This window comes from Esox lucius, chromosome 14 (assembly GCF_011004845.1).
Source record: "Esox lucius isolate fEsoLuc1 chromosome 14, fEsoLuc1.pri, whole genome shotgun sequence".
Lineage (NCBI taxonomy): Eukaryota > Metazoa > Chordata > Actinopteri > Esociformes > Esocidae > Esox > Esox lucius.
Genome location: NC_047582.1, coordinates 5,992,489 through 6,011,635, shown reverse-complemented (window position 1 = coordinate 6,011,635; position 19,147 = coordinate 5,992,489). Strand labels below are relative to the sequence as shown.

Below are 19,147 nucleotides of genomic sequence, written 5' to 3'. Positions count from 1 at the left end.
ATTTGACATATACACTATCAGATAATGTTGATAATTATCTATCAGATAATGTTGTATGAGTTGAATTTGGAATTTCTTGCATTCAGTTAAAAAAAATTGGAGATAACAAAAAAGAGCCAAATATATAGTTTAAACACGACAGCATGTTCTCCCCCATCACCAAAGCATTGTGGGTGCAACACATTCCCATGGCCAACGCAGAAAGTGTATGAACATTTTAGGTAAATGTTAATGTGATTGAAATGTCTCCAGACATCTGATTTTAGTATGTATAGGCCCAGAAACACTGAAACAAAGAGAGGGGGAAAGACAGAGAATGAGAAAAGGAGTGACTGCAAAAGTGTGTCTCCTCTTCAACTCTTCCCTTGGGAACGGTCGTCGTCATGGCTACCTCCTTCCAGCGGCACCCAGCGTTCCCAGCTGAGCATTGAGCAAAAAGCATGAGGGAGGCAGGCAGGATGGAACAGAGACAAATAATTAAGGGGAAAAAGGAAGAGAGATGAAGATAGATGTGTAAAAAAGAGGGGGAAAAAGGAAGTGAAAGAGATCATAAGCGAGGCAAGGTTTCTGGTGGTTTGCACATGTGCTGTGTGTGTGTGTGTGTGTGTGTGTGTGTGTGTGCATGCGTGCGCGCGCATGTGTGTGCATACACTGGCAGCTGCCATGCTGAGTATAGTGTATGCAAAATGCAGTTGTGTGTTCAAGATACTGTTCATTACATGCTGCCAGCAAATACAAGAACAATTACAATGACTGTGGGGAAAACAAACGTCTGTCAAAAGGTATACTTCTGAATAATCTGCAATTACCTACATCCCCAGATCCAGCTAAACTCATGGGTAAAACCGTTTGAATAAATGGCATCTACATGCATGCTATCACGCTAACACTAGTTAGCCACTTCAAACTGCACAAAACAATTGCACCATGACAAAGGGCATTTATTGCCAAAAGTCAAAAGCATTGAGAGACTTACAACTAACACCTAATGCCACATCTTCATCCTGGTTGCCATGACACCTTTATGGCGGCCTATGCTGATTGCTCTGCTATTTAAATAGCTTTTGATTGATTTATGTATTTATTTTAAATTTTTCTTGAATACATTTTTGTTGATCAAATGGTGAGCGCTCAAATTTTTCTATCAACCATTAAGAATTTAACAAACATTTTACTTTTCTGCAATCAAGTCAGTGAAGCTAGTTGACCGTTTTCTATTGAGCATTTGTATTGAAAATCTGCACTGAGGTTTCACCTATTACTTGGAGATCAACAAAGAATATTCAGATCTACTCAGGAATATTTCTTTATAGTTTTGGGAGAATTTAACTATTTCTTTTAGCGGTGAGCTTGGGGAACGACTTCTGCAACTTGGACTCTTTCAGAAAAAGGCCAAACATGGAGGAGGACGGTGTGGAATCTGAGCATTGACAATTACAATGTGAATGTAAGTTTCATTGGAAGTGAATGTGCCTAGATAATGAGAACAACAGAAACCTCTCTGTTTAGATTATCTCTCTGCAGGTTGTGCTCTAATGACCAAAGGAATGTTTACGATGGCCATTTGGCATGGGGGTTACTGTCTTGGAAACCTGATCTTTGCTAGGTAGACACACCCTTCAATTTATATATCAGCTTGTAACCAACATTACAGTGAGAAGGGATGAATTGAGATGAGATTGAGGTTGTGTAAGGAAGACCAGGTCCGTAACCTCACGAACAAGACTTTCTAATGCTGCAATAAATAATATAATTTATTTCTCCCTTGACAAACGGGAATGCTAATTATTACAACCACTATACGAAACGGCCGATTTCTAACAACGGGGTGTGAGTGGAGAGGGGGACAGCAGCTTTGGAGAGGTCACTATTGGGTGGCAGAGATGGCATGGTGCTGGGGAGACCAAGAGCTGGGTGAGCTCTGCTGCCTGCCTGCTTCCGGAGGACCTGCTCCTCTTCCTCGTTGAACACATTCGTCCTCACTCTGCTCAAACCATGTTTCTCGTGATGGTTATTCTAACTCCTGAAAAACTTCAGCTCGGTCAGAAAGTCAAGACCTAACTCCATCTTAGTGGTTTTATTTTATTTTGCTTTTCCAAGCAATTAGTGTATACATGGTAGGAGGTGGTACTGTATACGGCAAACCATATTGCATTGTTTTCAATGGGAGCACAACATGAAATGAAGTTGAGCCTGACTGAGAATGCAGACAATAAATGATGATGAAATCAACACCCAGAGCTGTACAACATGTTGAAAATGTTTTTGGAGGGACTTTCCTTAGATCATGCCAGATTTTTGGAAGGATTATATTTCTGTGTTGAATAATTCTATTATCTAGCTATATATTATTTATAGATGAACTGTAAGTATGCAAAAAAAATATACATACAGCATTCATTTATTTTTAAATAGCATTGCCTATTGTACAGCCTAAAAATTTGGAATACAGCATTGTTTATGGATATCACCATGGCAATGCATACCGTTGTGCTTCGTCGCTTCCATCGTTGCCTGGTTTCTTTTGCTCTTTTACGATATGTCAACTGGTCTGAAGGTAATTTTGACCATCATGTAAATTTAGCACAACTAGTGATGGCCAAATGAGGCTTTATTAGCGTTATTTTAGCAGCAGGATATTTTGCTGGCAGCACTCATTTTCATTTTCAAAAATAAAAGCATCATTGAAATTTACAAGGCAATATAGTTAATAATCATTGTCTGCAAATAGAACAGACAAGAACAACATTGGAACGGACATTAAACATAAAATGTACCGACTAGATTGTTAACTATATTGCCTTATACAGCTCAGGGAACAAATTAAGAGACCACTGCAACTTTTTCATTCCATTCCAAAAAAGACGAAAAGAAAGGTTTTGAGTGAGGAACAGAAGGGTTCAAATTAAGAGACCACTGCAAATTAAATACTTCTGTTCCTCAGAAGGAAAATAAAAAGGGGCGGTGGTCTCTAAATCTTTTCATAGCTATATATTTCAATGATGGCTTTTATTTTGAAAAAGAAAATCTGAGTTAGCGCTGCTAGCATAATATCCTGCTGCTAGAAGAATGGTAGTGAAGCCTCAAATGGCCATCACAAAGCACAACTGCCCCTGTCCAAAGCCCACCTGGTCCAGTTGCTGATCTACAGCTTGCCTGACCACTCCTGCTGTCGTTGGCCCACCTGGTCATGTTGCTGATCTTTGCTTGTTCTTTGAGGTATAAATCGTTGTCTCTATTAGACTTTTGTGAAAGCTTATGTAAAAAACGTAATTGAAGTGTCCTTTAAACATTGTAACCATCTATCACACAAATACGTAATTTGTCCTATCCTTGTTGAGGACCCAAACATTATTCCCAGTCAGAATGGGAATTTCAGCCAGGTGTGATGCTTGATTAGAGGAGATTGTTGGCGTTTACACGCATTCCTCACTCTCTGACCTTCCAGTGTAGGGCAGGTCTAGTCACATACGGTCTACTGAAGCCACTAGCCTTAACATTTATTGTAAAGTACTAGGCGTGTTACCTCTTAAAGACTGAAGGGAAAAACTTCAAATGTTTCCTCACGTTCAAGCTAAAACGTGTGTACTTCAGTGTCACAGAAGTACATGCCTTTTCCTTTTCACTGAAACGAAGAAACAAGCATCTAAAGTATCTACTGCAACTATAGTGAGTCCAGGCCATTCCTACCCCAGAAGAATTGGGAAATCAAGCGACTATCCGTAGGGATTGGGGAGGAAGACAATGGAAACTGACTGGGGGTAGACAAAACAAGGCAGAGCAGTCGTTCTGCTCTAATGAAAAATAAAAAAAAAAGTGTGCTGTTCTCGACAAACAGAGCACTCTTACAGACAATAATAGAAATGTTACAGGAGAACAGCCTGCCAGTCTTCTTACAGAGCAATGTAAAATATGGCAGTAATACGAATCCGCTTTACCATTCCGCAGCGAATGTGCATTGTGTTGGGCTCAAAATAGACAATAGCCTGACACAGTGTGTGTGGATTGTGGACACCAGGAAGATTAGCAACAGCGAACGGGGATCCCAATGAAAGAGGTCACACACAAAAATGGAGTTTAACAGCCAAACAATCTGGGGTTTAGGTAACTGCTGTGGGTTGGAGACTACACTAGGCCAGCAGGGAGGTGACACAGGGTGACATAAGGTCTTCAAGCCTAAATTGTCCTTGTCAATCACAGGTCAGAGGGATCACAAAAGAATGACGCACAGGAGACATGTGGCAAAGCGGTAAAGGCAGCCAGCCGATGTATGGACGGACAACCGATCCGACGGAAAGAACCGGAGAGGAAAGAGACCGAAGTGTCGTTTTACGGGGAGATAATGGGCTTAGGCTCTATTCTAACTCGCCTATGAATTTTTCAGATCGAGTCGGTGGAAAACTGTGACAAAGGGAGTGTCATGATCAGGGTCTGAGATAAACCTAGAGACTGACTGTGTGATTGTGCTTTTAATTAAATATTTTAATGTACATGCACACTCACACAAAGAAACATGCACTCTACCTTTTTCATGATATCTATTCCAAATAAACAGCAATACAGGGGATGGGAAAGCGTTGAACTAACTTATTTGTTTCCATCCATAAAATTCAGAAACAATACCTTTAAAGGTCAACATATTTAAACATGTATTCTCCCATGCATAGGGGCCTGGGTAGCTTGCCCATGCATAGGGGCCTGGGTAGCTTGCCCATGCAAAGGGGCCTGGGTAGCTTGCCCATGCATAGGGGCCTGGGTAGCTTTCCCATGCATAGGGGCCTGGGTAGCTTTCAAGTGAGCTTTTTCCAAAAATGGGTACAGGTGCTCTAGACATGGGTCAGAATATACAAAACTATTCACCTTTTGTCAACGGTTTCTGTTTTAATCCTGAGGCTGCATGCGTTGCACATTTTGTTTCGTTTTCGGGTTTAATGTTTAGTTAGCATTGTCTTAACTTGAAACATATTCCTAAACATACTCAGACGTTTGTTGGCTTTATCCACTCAACCCATAGATAAACATCAGATTCCACCATCAATTTGTGATATTGTGTTGGACAAAGTAGCGCCACGCACACACACTCAATGGAAGAGTGAATAGTTTGGAGAATGAATGAGACACTACAGGTAACTGCAATCCATTGAAATATAAAAATGCGGAAATTGAAAATGGAGGTCATGGTAAATAGGCCTATTCATTTCATTATTGTAATGTTTTTTTGTTTTTTTTTTTAAACGCAACAAATGAGTGCTGAGACAGCAAAGAGTCACACAGACATTTTATGACCATGAGAAAAAATATCAACAGCTCGACTAAAACTGAGTATTGGCAGACCACCACCCTGTTGTCCAGGAAATCGACCAGACTATACGTGACCACCAGTCATTTACATAGGTACAGCCCTACTCAGCTCACACAGTCATGTCCTAAATGGCCACCTATTCACCGTTCAGTGCGCAAGGGCCCAAGGGGCTTTGGTAATGCAATCTGGGAACAGGGCGGCTTCATCCTGCCAACAGCCCATCGTATCACCGCTACCTGCAGAGTGAAGGACTGACGGAGCGATGCAGCAACAGCCCAGGACAAACACTTTGCATGATGCTCACTGCCAAAGTCATTGCTTTGTCAAGGACACTGCGGTGAGAGGGAGAGGGGAGGGGAAGAACAAGAGAGAGAGAGAAAAAGAGTGTGGGCGTCAGCTGGCCGAGGAACAAGCGATGGCGTGGGAATAAACTCACATGGATCTCCACTGTAATGTTGCAGTTGTACGAGTCCCTAATGTGATGGTTAAACTACAAGCAGCAAGACATGGAGGGAGAGACACAGGAGAGAGAGAGAAACGTACAGACAGAGGTTTTTATCTTACGTTTTAATGAGACTTTCTCGTTACACTAAAACTACCACCCAAGAAAGAAAAGAGGGAAAGAGAGACAAAAATAAAGGGAAACATGAAAGCTGAGTTGAATCCGGAAACAGTTGCAAGCTGCCAGAAAGCCAACTAATCATTACCAGAAAACTAATGGGTGAAAAAAGACTGGGGAACGATATGTTTGGGAACGAGGGTGGGCAAGCTTGTAGTCATTCCCAAAACACCATGGCCAATTAATTTCTCTCAAGCACACGCTCCCACGCGCATTAGTGTCTGACTGCCATCCAGTCCATCATATGGCATATGTACACCATGCAGAAATGTTAAACTGAGTGCTGTACATATGCTATCCCCTTCAGCGTGCCCATAGTACCGAATGGACAAATTTGCCTTGGTGACGCTGGTGATATCAACGGCAAACTCACAAGAACTGGGGGCGGTGGTTTTGGTGCCCGTCCACCATCCACGATCCCCAAGCAAAACTTCACTTCAGAGAGCCCACACGCACTACCACCCCAGTTGCCGTACTAAACGTACCATAGCATGGTGTGGTCATGGAAGGAATTTGCATACCAAGTACAAGCAAAAGGCTCTATAAGTGTGCCACGTGTGTTGTGTTGTTAGCGTGTATTGTGTTGTTAGCGTGTATTGTGTTGTTAGCGTGTATTGTGTTGTTAGCGTGTATTGTGTTGTTAGCGTGTATTGTGTTGTTAGCGTGTATTGTGTTGTTAGCGTGTATTGTGTTGTTAGCGTGTATTGTGTTTTTAGCGTGTATTGTGTTTTTAGCGTGTATTGTGTTGTTAGCGTGTATTGTGTTGTTAGCTTGTATTGTGTTGTTAGCGTGTATTGTGTTGTTAGCGTGTATTGTGTTGTTAGCGTGTGCTGCACTGGGCTGGAAGTGTTTTTCAGAGAGGTATAAATGTATCATATGAAGGACCAGGGCGCCAACAGCACACTCCTTGTTAATTATTGATGACAGAACATTGTTGTGTTCACAAACCCAGGGAACCAGCCAACCAAGCTACCGCTGGACAGGACCACTGGTGTAACATCCTTCAGACGCTGGAGAACTGCCCTATCAGTAAACTCCAAGTTGCTAACAAACTAGCAATAGAAAAGCTATAAGATTAAAACATGTAGGCATATCAACAGCTGCCCCATTTTCTTATAACACATAGCAAAGCAATTCACACTGTTGAATGGTTATTGCACTGAGGCATGAGTGTCCTCCACCGACCTGTGATTCAGGCCCAAGTGTGTAAACAGCGATATCGGCCCAAGTGTGTAAACAGCGATATCGGCCCAAGTGTGTAAACAGCGATATCGGCCCAAGTGTGTAAACAGCGATATCGGCCCAAGTGTGTGAACTGTGATTTAGGCCCAAGTGTGTAAACTGTGATTTAGGCCCAAGTGTGTAAACTGTGATTTAGGCCCAAGTGTGTAAACTGTGATTTAGGCCCAAGTGTGTAAACTGTGATTTAGGCCCAAGTGTGTAAACTGTGATTTAGGCCCAAGTGTGTAAACTGTAATTTAGGCCCAAGTGTGTAAACTGTGATTTAGGCCCAAGTCGGTGTGAAAAGACAGTGTCTGAGCACACAAAAGAGCAGGAATCTAAAATCATCAGGTCACACAATCACAAAACAGCCCCAGTCCCATGTCTACACACTACCACGGAGTTGTTTACATTGTCCTGGTTCATAAAGCATGGCTGAGCACGCTGGGTTATAAACACTGTTCAGATGGAGGCCTACTGCACTGATGCCACATCTTCCACCCATGAGGAATTAGAAACATGTAGGACTGGTCAAAACACTGCCTATAGGCTAGGGATCACATGCTGTTGTTTTTCTGTTAAAAGACAGGCTTAAATGTTAGTGTCCAAGCCGAGTCTATTCTATCCTTCAACCCTGTCCTGGCTTGGGCAGACCAGGGATCAAATAGTACACCGCTATTTATTTCCTATCAAATTACTGCACAACTTTAGCTATGCTACATTTTAATGGCACAATGGAAACAATAGAACAGGCCAAAACAACGCAAACCTCCCCCTCTGAAACATTATCCAGACAGGCTCAAGTAAACATGTTTGAAAGAACTGAGTAGGACTACTAACAGAACTGAGTAGGACTGCATCCTGCCTGCCTCCAGTTGGACGGCCCTAAATCCTCACAGACAGTCTTCAGTTGGAAAGACAGACCCTCATGGGTGGAGCTTCCTCCAGGTACAGACAAGCATTTCCCAACCTAATAATAACAACCTTAACCATTAGCGAGAAAAACGGACACCAAAATATCATCTAGGGACAACTATACCCTCCACAGAGAGGGTGATGGGTCAGTGGCCAGGGTCGATCAGGGGTCAGGGTGACATGTCAAGTGGTAGTGCAGACAGATCCCAAAAGGTTTAGTGACCACAGCTTAATAACTAGGCCAACTTAGAGAATTGGATGTTTAGGCAGGTTTTCAAACATCTATTCAGTTCCTGCACAAGCCAACCAGCATCCAGCCGATGCACTCAGGCCAGCTCTCTAAATGACTGACAGCTCCACGGGCTAACAATGGAAAACAACTCATTTCTTCTTTGACAAGCATGAATGACTATCATTGCGGAGGGAACACAGACGATCGTGTTAACCTAGGAGCAGGAGTATTTAGTAGTCACCAAAGTGTTTTCTGTTATGTTATGGCTATGGTGGCAGTCTTATTTCCTTACAGAGATTAATAAAATAAACTATAGGATTTAGGTAAGCTGATGTGATAAATTGAGGCCTGCAAACACAGTCAAGACTAACACAGAGAACACGAGAGCTCACACACAACGATCGGCCTTGTTTTCCGGTTGACTGAGCAGCTCTGTACACAGTGAGCCACGCGGCCTCCCAACCCCCAGCACGAAACGCAACACGGACGGGACTCCTTACCTGGCGCTGTGCTGTGTTCTCGTCCCTCTGCGACCTGGGCTCAGTTTCAGGTGTGGAATCTCTACCTGTTGAGACAAAGAAAAGGGTCAAAGGTCAGTCGCAGACACATCTGCCTCCACACGACGGTCTGATTTCTCGCTCTCTATTTCACACCCTGGCCCAAAAAAACTGAAATAAATGTGCTGTGCGGAGAGCAACACCAGCAGAGGAGATCAGAGGAGAAGAGCCTGAGGGCAGGCGTGCTAGGCAGACGGCCCCATAATCGCTCGGGTCGGTGAGCTTCACCGCTGAGTGATTATAGCCTGTCGCTACAACAGAGAAACACACAAACACACAGAGACACACACGGCTGGCGGCTCCGTTCGCCGGCATTGTAGCGCGACGGAGAGACAACTGCCGTTTACCCTACACCCCACCGGGAGGTCATCAGCCCGGAGAGGCACGCGGTCGACACTCGGAAAATCGTGGGAAAATCCTTCTGAGTGAATGCTGAGAGTCCGGGCTAAGGGCTGGGGGAGCCGAACGTCTTATTATCCGTGTCGACTACGTAAGTCCCCTGAAGCTGAGCAGGAGAGAGGAGCTGGCACACCTGGCATCTCCGGCGTGTAAACTGACCGCCGTACTGATGGGAAATGTGCCAACCGGGGCCGAGAAAGATCTGTCTGCACTGCTGTCCCTAGCACTTTCCCTCCTTCTTTCTTTCAACCTTTCCATTTCTCGTCTCAGAGTTCCTCCTCCTTCCCGTGTTCCTCCACTCGCTCTCCCCATCCTTCTTCCTATCCCCTCTGTCACTCCTCAGTTCTGCCCACTCCTCTCCCCTCTCTTGTCATTCAGCCTGGCTGTCTGTAAGGGAGTGTAGAGATTGTTTGATGATAAATAAGGCAGTGAAAATTGTTTTCTCGCCCCCAGACAGTCAGTGACACCAGCAGGCAGCACCATCTCTAATCTCCAGGATGGGAGGAGAAAATTCATTAGCATCTCAGTGACTGCTGCGTTTATGAGCCGTCGGCTTCTTCCAAAGCGCGGTAAGGGAGAGTATGGGCCGGTGTGATGAAAAGAGCCAGAAAGAGAAGAGACAACCAGAGAGTTGAGAGGGAGAGGAAAAAGCCACGACATCGAAACAAGCGAGATGAAGAATGAAAGGCCCAAGCTGACGGGCTTGTTATGACGGGTGAATATTAATGCAGGCTTTATGAAGAACACAGAGGAGTCGGGTGGAAACACTGTCAACACGGCCTACCACCAGCAGCTTTGCATCATTCTACTCTGTAATCAGGTTCAATGGAAATAGCGACACGGGCGCTCCACTGGTTTTTACAAGGAATCTGAGCAATGGGGAGTTGGGGGGGCATTGAATAGTAAATGATTGCCAAGTCTTCTGACAGGCTGCTGCAGAAGAAATGCTACGTTAGCTTCCTGTGCACGGCATCACCTGGCAACATGGTTCAATCAAGAACAGCCTTGGCAGCATGCTTAAGCCACACTGAAACAACAAGATGGTATATACACCAAACAACTGACTCACCCAACGAGACTTCTCAGAGGACTGGAAGGTGTTCCACTCCTCGACTGCGCAGGAGAATGCTAACTTGGCATGGGGCCATAATTTCTGGAAGAGACATTCCTATTCAAGTCTGTGTTTCTTGATGGGTTGCCCGTGGCCAGCGGCCATGTTGGGTCTACTTCTAGGTTATTTCCATGGCGTCGGCTAGCTGGGATACTTGTTAGATGATTAAAGGGACTTTAAAGCATTCCTTGCTCTATCAGCTCAAAAGGCTCCTATAGCTGCGTTTCCATTGATCTATGTCCAGTGGCACTCATTAAAATCTAGTGCTAGGCTAATTGTGACTACATCAATAGGTTGAAGAAACCTTCATTACACTATACGCACTGAGAATTTCCTAAAAATACAAATGCGAGGCTAATGCACTGCCTTTTGCCCTCATTTATGGATGTGGGTAAAATTATACAAAATCCAATACCATGTAAAAGATAAACCAAGTAGTTAAACCAGATGACCACATGATGAACTGGCTGACAGTACACCTGTAAAGGGACACGTCGTGTTTCATAGCACAACCATGTCAAGGTGGGGGGAGGATCTCAGCCAATGGGGTTGAGCGGGACAAACCAGTTCCCTGTTCTGTCATGAGTGTGTAACAAGTGGCACACTGTTCCCTAAAGTGCACAGCTACTATTCAGGCTGTGGTTAAAACAACAGTAGTTGGAAATATGTTGCCATTTGGGACACTATTTGTAACAACTGTCACAACAATTCAACACCTTCTGGTACTTTCCAGGCCATTGTTCCAAATCAGCTAGCAGGGCGAGTCACGGCCTTATCGGTGTAGGCCACCAAATAACTTGTTCAATGCAAAGACCTCCCATTTGGCTCCAGGTAAAGGCAAAAAGACCTCCGATTTGGCTCCAGGAAAAGGCAAAAAGACCTCCGATTTGACTCCAGGTAAAGGCAAAAAGACCTCCGATTTGGCTCCAGGTAAAGGCAAAAAGACCTCCGATTTGGCTCCAGGTAAAGGCAAAAAGACCTCCGATTTGGCTCCAGGTAAAGGCAAAAAGACCTCCGATTTGACTCCAGGTAAAGGCAAAAAGACCTCCGATTTGACTCCAGGTAAAGGCAAAAAGACCTCCGATTTGACTCCAGGTAAAGGCAAAAAGACCTCCGATTTGACTCCAGGTAAAGGCAAAAAGACCTCCGATTTGACTCCAGGTAAAGGCAAAAAGACCTCCGATTTGACTCCAGGTAAAGGCAAAAAGACCTCCGATTTGACTCCAGGTAAAGGCAAAAAGACCTCCGATTTGACTCCAGGTAAAGGCAAAAAGACCTCCGATTTGGCTCCAGTTAAAGGCAAAAAGACCTCCGATTTGGCTCCAGGTAAAGGCAAAAAGACCTCCGATTTGACTCCAGGTAAAGGCAAAAAGACCTCCGATTTGGCTCCAGGTAAAGGCAAAAAGACCTCCGATTTGGCTCCAGGTAAAGGCAAAAAGACCTCCGATTTGACTCCAGGTAAAGGCAAAAAGACCTCCGATTTGACTCCAGGGTAAAGGCAAAAAGACCTCCGATTTGACTCCAGGTAAAGGCAAAAAGACCTCCGATTTGACTCCAGGTAAAGGCAAAAAGACCTCCGATTTGACTCCAGGTAAAGGCAAAAAGACCTCCGATTTGACTCCAGGTAAAGGCAAAAAGACCTCCGATTTGACTCCAGGTAAAGGCAAAAAGACCTCCGATTTGACTCCAGGTAAAGGCAAAAAGACCTCCGATTTGACTCCAGGTAAAGGCAAAAAGACCTCCGATTTGACTCCAGGTAAAGGCAAAAAGACCTCCGATTTGACTCCAGGTAAAGGCAAAAAGACCTCCGATTTGACTCCAGGTAAAGGCAAAAAGACCTCCGATTTGACTCCAGGTAAAGGCAAAAAGACCTCCGATTTGACTCCAGGTAAAGGCAAAAAGACCTCTGATTTGACTCCAGGTAAAGGCAAAAAGACCTCCGATTTGACTCAAGATAAAGGCAAAAAGACCTCCGATTTGACTCAAGATAAAGGCAAAAAGACTCAAGATAAAGGCAAAAAGACCTCCGATTTGACTCAAGATAAAGGCAAAAAGAAAGCACAAGATGAACTTACGTGTCAACAGAACAATAAATATTACTGGCAGTGAGGGGAAGAAATCTACACCGTATGGGGAACAAGCACCAAATTCTATGGCTCCCAGCAGGACAGACAGAGGCAGTATGACTGAAACATCACACCCATCCAGCCCTAGATTCATTCTGCTGAATTGTTTTTCACATCCTAGTCCTGTTCATCATCACTTGTGGAGAAGATCAAAGGATTCAAACAAAGATGAAGAATAGATAAATTCAACGCTGGTATCCACTGGCTACACAATTCAACAGTATTCAAGGTCTACTTGATTATTGTATTTCTCACAGTGTTAACTTCACTGGTATAAATGCAGACTCCCAGTGTGACTACTAAATTTGAACACGCCTGTTCAAATTGATCAGATTTGAATTCCCTGTATAGCCCAATAGGTGACCTATAAGACAAAACAAGTGGAGGAGTTCACTGCGGACATGACCTTGGAATTTCAGATTGAGGACTCTGAAAACAACAACCTGTGACAGTGAATGGTGTGTTGAATCTTTCACTGTAGAATTGTATTGCTTATAAACCAAGGGACTTAAACCCACATTCAGATTCAAAGTTACACCCAAAATAATTGGAAATCAATGAACAAGTCTATCCATATTGAGAAAAAAGACGGAGGCCAAACAGAGAAACAAAGCGAGTCGGCAGAAAATGCAGATCACAGCACCCAGCATGGCACTAAATAAACTCATGGCTGGAGAAGGCCTTAGGTGGTGTAATACAACACACCACTGCAGCACTGCTCCCCAAACAGCAGAACAATGATCAATTTCACTTTAACCCAACCCACACAGTGTCCTAGAGGCATCAGAGGTGCAACGGGCTTCAACCCCCACAGTGTCATAGAGGCATCACAGAGGTGCAACAGCTTCAACCCCCACAGTGTCATAGAGGCATCACAGAGGTGCAACAGCTTCAACCCCCACAGTGTCATAGAGGCATCACAGAGGTGCAACGGGCTTCAACCCCCACAGTGTCCTAGAGGCGTCAGAGGTGCAACGGGCTTCAACCCCCACAGTGTCATAGAGGCATCACAGAGGTGCAACGGGCTTCAACCCCCACAGTGTCCTAGAGGTGTCAGAGGTGCAACGGGCTTCAACCCCCACAGTGTCCTAGAGGCGTCAGAGGTGCAACGGGCTTCAACCCCCACAGTGTCATAGAGGCGTCAGAGGTGCACTGTCTTCAGGAGGGGAAACATTATTTCCTGTTTCTTGTAGGTTTTTATGAAGGGATCATTCTAAGGTCGTAAATAATTATATTTCAGGTAGCAAACTAGATTATGAAAAAAGGTAATACTTCGTAATACCCCTTGTTTTTCTCTTCCTCAACTCCATGACATCCAATTGTACCTGCGACTCGGTCATTTGGCAACAACTAACAAAGGGCTCAAGAGAGTTGAAAATTGCTGACAGTAATTTATTGAAAAATGTACTTGTGGCAGATGTGCCCTGAAGGAGAACAGAATGTGACTCAGTGGAGGGGGTGGAGTTTAGGGTGAAGGGCTGGAGTTCATGACCAAGCCTAGTCAAATGGCATCTCAGACCAATCAGCCTGTGTGAAATGCAAATTCCACTGAGTCAACCAATCACAAAGAATCTTCCTCAATTGAACGTTGAGTAAATACAACAGCCATTTGTTTTAGACATCCACGCCATGCCATCTTGCCTCTTTTCACACTTTTAACCAAGATGTTAAGAGATCAATGAGTGTGTGTGGTCTGCTTATTCAAATGACAACATCTTACATTTAGATTTTTGCCATTTAGCAGATGCTCTTATCCATAGAAATGTACAGTAAGCATATACATTTTAAGAAAGCTAGGTGAAACAAGCACACAGGTTAGTAGTGAGTGCATTCTGATCAATGAATTCGGCAAAGCTCAGTGCTGCAAATAAAACCATACAAATAACAAACATAAAAAAAGCAAATGACAACAGAGATGGTGGCAGTGAAAATATTTTAGATACTCAATGAGAAGGTGAGCATTCAGATACTTACAGAAAATAGTCAGAAACTCTGCTATCCTAGGGAAGCTGGTTCCACCACTGACGTCCCAGGACAGAGAAGAGCTGTGACTGTGTGGGTCGTGAACTGCCCCCAAGGGGAGGGATGGCCAAGAGACCATAGGTGGCTTAACTAAGAGCCAGGGTAGGGATGTATGGTTTGAGCATGGCCTGAGGGGTAGGGAGAAGCTCCTCCTATTGCTCCGTAGGCAAAGAACAATAGTATTGAAGGGATTCAAGCTTTAACTCAAAGCCAATGTAGTGTGCAAAGAAGCGGGGTGACATGTTCAACACCAAACAGGCTGTGGAATTCTGAAGGAGTAGCAGGGGTTTAATTCACACGCAGGGAGATCAAGAGGGAGTTGCAGGAATCCAGATGTGAGGTGACAAGTGCTCCGATAAGTACCTGTGCTGCTTCCTTTGTTATGCAAGGTCGTATTCTACCAATGTTGTAGAGCCTGAACCTGCAAAAGCGATTCACTGCCATTGATGTTAGCAGAGAACAGCAGCGTGTTGTCTTGGGTTTCGCCAAGGTTTTTTGCTCAGTTGTCAACCATGATGGACATACCCTGGAGCTGAAAGGACTTCCCACAAAAGAGCGTCTCAGTCTGGTCAAAGGTAACCTTGAGGAATACGGATTAGGCCTCACTAGTGCCTTGCCTGCTAGTTAAGTCTGAACTTTCTTTAAGGGTCCTTGACCACACTTTTTACCTTATTTGAATGTCTGTCATTCTGTCCATCAGTACATAGCTAAAAAGGTGTTAGTCAACCCTAATTGCTCCCATAAGTTGATCTGGATAAGAGCATATGGTAATTTATACTGTAATGCATTTTAGTAATTAAACTGGTACAGTAAACTTCAACTTTGGTTTAAATCATGCCTCCAAGTAAGATGTCTCCTTTCTGTAATGTCTCTGATTGCAACAGCAAAAAACACTGTCCTGTACACAACTATTTTGGCTTGACTCATTTTACAGGCATAGCAGCAGCTTAAACATCATGATCCAAAGAATCCTCTGAAGTCTTTCCTCCAAAGTCCAGGCCAATTTCATCCGTGGTGCAGCAAGGCAAAAAGTACAAAACCTACATTACAGACCTGACAGACAGACACATCCAGTAACGCTGCCACCCACTCCCCTTGTCTCATCCACTTGACTTCCTATCAGGTGTAAATGGGTGCTGCCTTTCATGCCTTCGCGGCCACAGTTAGCCTGTCTGCTTAAAGGAAAGGTGGGCCCGTTTCATCATAGGCCCTGTTTCAGGTGACTGTGATAATGGACACAGTTTTTGACTAAGACAGAGGAAGGAGTATGAAGCCAAAGCACTTACCTCCCCCTTGCTTTGCGGTACTCGACAGCCCTTAGTGTCTCAATCAGATACCTTCCCATCCTACCTCTCTGCGAGTAAGAGCTTTGTCATCTTTGGGACAGAATTAAGGTACAGGCCTGGAAACGTGCAGTACTATCCATCCAGCTCTCCAATAAAAATTCCCAGTCTGACAATATAGTCTTTACAACTTCAATCTTGGGGCCTTTCAGAGTTGATGATAGATAGCTACCTGTCAAAACGGAAACTGTTAGAACGGTTAGAAGAATTGGAGCACATTCCTTACAACCCAGCAGCGACCACAGAGGGCTGTATGTGCTCGATTCTCAGAATTCCTTAGCAGATGTATGAGCGAGCGTGCATGCACACACGCGTGCGCTCACACACTCACTCACACACGCACGCACACTTCCCAGCAGCAAATAAGGCAGATTCTGCACCCCACTGTCCTCACAGCCTGCCGGAGCCAAAACAGAACCTCCCCACACACCTCCAGAGACCTCAGACACCCACAGAACATCCATAGAATTCCAACCAGGAAATGAATACCATCACAGGGGTTTGTTGAGCGTTGCCCCTGTACTCTCATCATTGGAATGAGCTACAGAGCTGGCCCCTTTAAAATGTCATTCAACTTAATGGCTCATGCTCCACGCTGTGTTGATCTTGCATTTAAATATACCACTCCGGATTGTGCAGCCCCACAGATCAGGGATGCTGCTAACCATGTACGGTCAACTTTATCTCACCTAACCTTTAGCTAAAAACACAGGGCTCAAAATAAGTAAGCTCTATTAGATAAAACAAGTAAAATAATTGATCAGCATCCAGCTGACTCCTCAGGGCAAATAAACAAGGGTGTACAGGCCTGGGGCTGGACCTTTAAAATGGGCCTACTGGGAGCAACATGTCAAATACACACACAGTGCTGCAGTCACTGGCTAGTAGAGTGTGAACTGTGATCCTCTACAAAGACTCCTGTGTGTTGGTCTGGGGAAAACAGACACTCGACCCCTGTGCTCCCCATAAAGTTCCGGAGCTGGTGGAGGGGGCCCTCTGTCCCGCCACACCCCCCTGTCGTCCAGAGAGAGGCGGCACCAGCTCTTAAATTGTACCGTGAGTGAAAAGGGAGCATAAATATTTACGTCAAACACTATTCCTTTTGCCCAGTCCAGGTTAGGGCTATGTAAAGGCAGCGTTGGTCTAGCTAGTCGCTCCGCTCCTGCATAGTAAAGTGGGGGGTATGGTTGCATGTTGTACATAGGGCTACTGTCTTTTCAACTAAAAGCGCTCAGGTATGTTAGATAGGAAAGGGAAAGGCAAGCTCACATAAGACATTAAGAGGTTTCTTTTAAGTACTTCCATTAGGCTTAATGACACACATACACACAGTACACATACACACAAAATAATGACCACTAATCCGCCCAGCCGTCTGTCCGGCAGCGCTGTGGAGTACAGGGATCGATCCTCCAGGAGACATGGGTTTTAAGGGAAAAACATTGTTTTCATCTAAAAGACTATCATGACAGTTTGCCTGGGGCAATGCAACCAATAGAAGAGTCACAAAACCGCAAACCCTGCCCTTCTGACCTTCAACCAACCCTCTGCTGAGTCCCAAAAAATGGAAACATACAGTTTTTTGTGATGCTGCCAACTGGGACCTTGAAAACTGTTCTAGAACTCCGCTCAGGCATCTTTTTTATGGCTGCTACTTTAGAATATAGTTAATTAAAGGCTCAAAGTGAACAAATGGCTTAGGCTGTTGGGTCTGTTGTATTCCAGGTATGTAGGACACTGAAGAGAAACATCTCATCCATCAGCCTGACCCACCTATCAACCAACAACCCAGAAAGCAAGCCAAGAACCAGCACACCCTGGTAAAAAAATAATAATACTGGTTGGAAACAAGATACAGTAAAAAAAACTAAGTGAGAAACAAAGTAGAGCCATAACTTTAAGGGATACATCTTTCTGCTTTTTTAAACACCATCTGGGCCAGACCCAATTATTTCACTTCGTCTCCGGGTTGTCATGGCTACAGCCTGGCCCCTGGTGGTTTTTAGTCGTTTTGGGTTTTAGAGTTGGTGAAATTGGCTGCCCCAGCAAACCAGGCATGAGGAGCTAGAGGAGGCTTCTCTTAGTCTCGAGGGCTCTAGATTGAGCGAGCATTAGCAAGGCTCTTCACAACAGGGGGCAAACAAGGCACAGGTGGAGGTAAACAACAAATTGTAGACACACTCCTGATAAGTCCGGCTTACAATGGGGGGGTGGTGACAGAGAGAGAGAGGGGCCGAGAGAGAGAGGGGGGTGACAGAGAGAGAGAGAGAGGGGGGGGGGGGGGCGACAGAGAGAGAGAGAGGGGCCGAGGGGGGGGGGGGGGGGTCGACAGAGAGAGAGAGAGGCCGAGGGGGGGGGGGGGACAGAGAAAGAGGGGCCGACAAAGAGAGAGAGAGACACACTGCCCAAAAATTGCGGTGGAAACAGAGCTGCGCTTCCTAACCTCCAGCCAAATATATGACCACCTTGAAGCCACATACTTTCCACAAATCATAGAGCTACAAAGAATGTTAGCAAAACACTGCAATAATAATAATAATAATAATAATAATAAACAGTACTAGTCTAAATGTGCAATCACAGCAGCACAATTTGTGACTAGTTGCCACGACAAAAGGGGAGCATGAAAACCAACGTGTCCGTAACTGCTAGTCATGTCTATACACTCCCTTGTCATTTTCACTTTATATTTACTATTTGCACTTTCTTACAACATAGAACATGCATAGCCCAGGGATTTTCTTGCATATAAAACTCAAAGGCGGACACCTTCCCAAAATCTCACACCGCCTGTGTCAGCATGCTGAAACATAAATTTGCGCTTGATAGCCTACCAGCGATATACTGCAGAGAATCTTTTTTCAATAGGAACCTTTTTTCATATTGGCAGTGTAGCCAGATGGTTGGTGTCCCCCTCAATCGGGCTATTTGTAATGGACCAGATTACAGATAGGGTTGTATAAAAGAAATTGTGTTTGCTTAGTTTTATGGTTTACTGTCAATGATCTTGCAACCTTGCATACAAAACCTTACCGGTCCTGACGTCGCAGATATGAGTTGGAAAAACAAGTGGAACTTTACACACAATGTCAAAGAATTTAAATAGAACTTAACGCCTAAACTACATCCAATCCACATAACATTTGTTAACGTTTCAGATGATGTCTAGCAGAATCACTGATTTATTTCAATAGAGTTCGCGAGACAGACAAGGACAGATGAGATCTATGAATGGCGAAAAGACAATTAGATTAGGGTATGTACTGTAGGCTGCTGTCCCCAACAACATTTTATATGAAA

The 19,147-nt window shown here is 44.4% G+C and overlaps 1 protein-coding gene across 3 annotated transcripts in view; it reads right to left on the bottom strand.

Annotated features, from left to right (window-relative positions):
• The window catches only part of strbp (spermatid perinuclear RNA binding protein), a 110,726-nt gene that overhangs the window by 67,844 nt on the left and 23,735 nt on the right, over nucleotides 1-19,147 (bottom strand). For all 3 annotated transcript variants that reach the window (XM_010877338.5, XM_010877337.4, XM_010877340.5), the window contains exon 2: nucleotides 8,790-8,854. The gene's annotated coding sequence lies outside the window, so the exon portion shown is untranslated. The remainder of the gene's footprint in view (nucleotides 1-8,789; nucleotides 8,855-19,147) is intronic.